Consider the following 3,221-nt stretch of genomic DNA (forward strand, 5'->3'; position numbering starts at 1 on the left):
AAAATATTTGCATAAGAATGATCCTAAACATGCCACATAAAAAAACGACAATTAGTTTTGTCACGACCCGATTCTCGGCATCGAGACCGGCGCTAGGGAATGGGAGTGGTTGCTCCGAAACCCGTAGCAAGCCTTAAAAACACATTAAAATCACTTAAAAATTTTCGCGGAATTCAAATCATTTTCGAACATTTTAAAATCGCAGTTTAAAACGTTCTCATAAAAATTACCATTTAAAACATGCACATAATTTTCTCTTTAATTATTGCATTTTAGTTTCAAAACCATTTCTCTATGATTTATCATGCATCTCAGGTGCATACCATCTTACTATGGTAATTACTGCATTTCACTATGCAGATCATTTCTCTAATGGACTTAACTGCATTTCACTATGCAGATGCGTTCGCCGCATTTTATTCAAGTGCAGTCGCTCGGACTTTCGCACAGCATTCACATATTACATATTATCAGAGTTTAGCGTTATAAAATATAAAGCATAAATAAGTCCAACGACTATTAAGATATCACCGTTCATTATTCTAGCTACTGCAACTCTAAACACATAAAGGAAAGTCATTCTCACTTTATACAATCCAGGGATTTCCGGAACAAGAAATTGGAAATCCACACGTCAAACTACTCGCCTGTAAAAATATTAAATTCAACGGGGTCAGTTATAAAAACTGGTGAATGCGTACAACATGTACTAATAAACATTAATATGAAAGCAATGCATTCCAGATTACCGATTCATATGAAACCCTAAACCATGATTCATGTTCCTATATGCTTTCAACACAGGAAACATAAATATTCCACATCATTTCATCATATTCGGGTTAACCTTTTATTTTTCTTTGGCCGTATTTATTTTCTCTTTTTGTACTTTTAGCCAGTCAAATCCGATTATTCTTATTTTACGTATTTGAAAGTCCCAGACTCTTCTTACAATACAACGGATTTCGGCAGTACATAAATACTGTCGCCAATTTCACTTTTTTAATAAAAGGTTCAACCTCTCAGATCTCGGCAGTTTGCTGACTGCCTTTGGTCGTCTATATTCCGTTGTCTCTGAAGATCTGTTCACACAGAGTCTAGGCCGTCGCCTGACTTTCCAGGTCGTCGCCAGGATTCACACAGCACATTCACATGCAACCCATTCTAAATGCAATACCGGTGATCACACAGCACTATTGCCGCCCAATAGTAAGCATGTTTCAATGAATCTAAATCGGTTTCAAAACTATGTATATAGTTCATGCGATTTAAATTCAAAATAAAATAAAGCATTTGCAAATCATGTAAAGCAGTTCGCAATATTTTTAATACTAATATTTAGCAGTATAAGTTGTAAACACACTCACAGTACTCGCTTATTCCAAATATAAAAATACCACCCGTCGAATATTCAAAACCTTTGCTCGCCGGTTTCCGCGACAAAACTCGCTGGATCTAATTTAGAGATTAAACATTAATAAATGTATTAACTCTAAATTCTAGGATATACTCTAGACCGACTCAACCATATAACCACATAATCACAAACCAAATTTGATTCCGACTATCTATTTCCGCGTCATCGTATTTCTATACGATACACCACGTAGTTTATTTAATTCCATAAATAAACATAGAATTATAACTCCATATAATTCTAACACACATTCAATTCACATAATTTTCTAAAAATACACTTTTAGAAAATCTCATCAAACATATCAAAATTCAAAAATAACCAAAAATATTTTTCCGTAAAATATTTTTAACCCGGGGCTCGGCCCCCCCTTATTTTCTGCCAAAAATATTTCGGCACTAACTGCTGCCAAATGAGTTTAGGACTGAGCCAACATGCTCTATCCCTTCTACTCACATTTCGGTCACCGTATTCCGGTGGTTTTGGCCGGAAAATTCAAAAACGCTAAAAACGCTTAAAAATCCATTTTAAGCCATTTTAACACCGAAATTCATCAAAATCATTTTCAAATACATTTTTAATTTTCATCTTGTAAAAACAGTAGCCCAAAATTTTAAAATAATATTTTTCATTATTTTAGCCATTAAAACCGAAATATCAATTAATAATCAAAACCGATTATTAATCCGTCAAAAAACTTCACAGAAATCATTTGAACTCCATAAATAATTTTCATATGTATTTCCAGAAATTTTTCATGAATTATTTCTGTACAGAAATTAAAATGACAGTTTTACCCTTTTTAACAATTTTGGCCGAATAGAGTTATTAAAAATTAAACCCGATTATTAAACCGCTAAAAATTCACCATTAGATATTTATTTATCATCATTCAAACATTTAGATCAACCTTAAACAAACTCATTTCCAGAAATTTAAAATCATTAGATTTACCCACATTTAAGCATTTTTTTGAGTTTTAAACTATTAAAAATCGAAACCCAACTAATTAAATTAACACCCGAAATGTTTAACATTTTTAATCCACAAAAAATTTCACTTTAAAGCATATATAAATCTCAACATATAGATCAGCCCAGAAATTTAAATAAATAATTTAATTTTCACGGAAAAATTATTTTAAAACCGTAACCCATATAAACAACAATCAAAACCAACTAATTATCCATCAAACATCACATTTAAACCATCCTATGCATGTTTCTAACACTTAACCAACATCAGCAACTAAAAACTAAGATTTGAGCTTGAAATTATACCTTGATTCAACATGCAAATACACACACACGATCTACGCAATATTCCCGACAACTTTTGTTAAGAAAATTTTGAGAGAAAATGAAAGTATAAAGTTTTGTGTTGAGAGCTATGGAGTATTCGGCACCCACACTCAAATGGAGAAGAAGATTAAAGACTTGGGCACCAAGTTTGTGTAGGAAAAATATCTAGATATTTATTTGAAGTTTCAATTATTTACAAGTTTGCCATTATGGCATTCTTGTAAATAATTCGAACTCTAGGGGCAAAATAAACTCAACTTTACCAAATATTCAAAAACATTAAATCATATCATATGGGCTGAGTTAAAATATTTTTGGGCCTTTAAAAATATTTAAAATAATTATTTTTACGGTTTTTAGTGAAAAATCGCAAAATTCACTTTTAACACGTAAAATTGCCAAAAATCACATTTAAGGCAAACACATAGCAAATCACATTATCACACGTATAAATTCATCACGTGAATTTATTCACTATTTTCGAGTTCCTAATCAATTAAAAT

At 31.7% G+C, this 3,221-nt stretch overlaps 1 long non-coding RNA gene across 1 annotated transcript; it reads right to left on the minus strand.

The window, feature by feature from the left end:
* Positions 1–375: 375 nt before the first annotated feature.
* Positions 376–2,837, minus strand: LOC126673864 (uncharacterized). Its single transcript, XR_007639373.2, has 2 exons — positions 2,698–2,837; positions 376–1,455 (listed from the first exon to the last, which is right to left on the minus strand). It is a non-coding gene; the product is annotated as an uncharacterized LOC126673864 (long non-coding RNA).
* Positions 2,838–3,221: the final 384 nt, after the last annotated feature.

The sequence above is a fragment of the Mercurialis annua genome, linkage group LG3 (genome assembly GCF_937616625.2).
Source record: "Mercurialis annua linkage group LG3, ddMerAnnu1.2, whole genome shotgun sequence".
Lineage (NCBI taxonomy): Eukaryota > Viridiplantae > Streptophyta > Magnoliopsida > Malpighiales > Euphorbiaceae > Mercurialis > Mercurialis annua.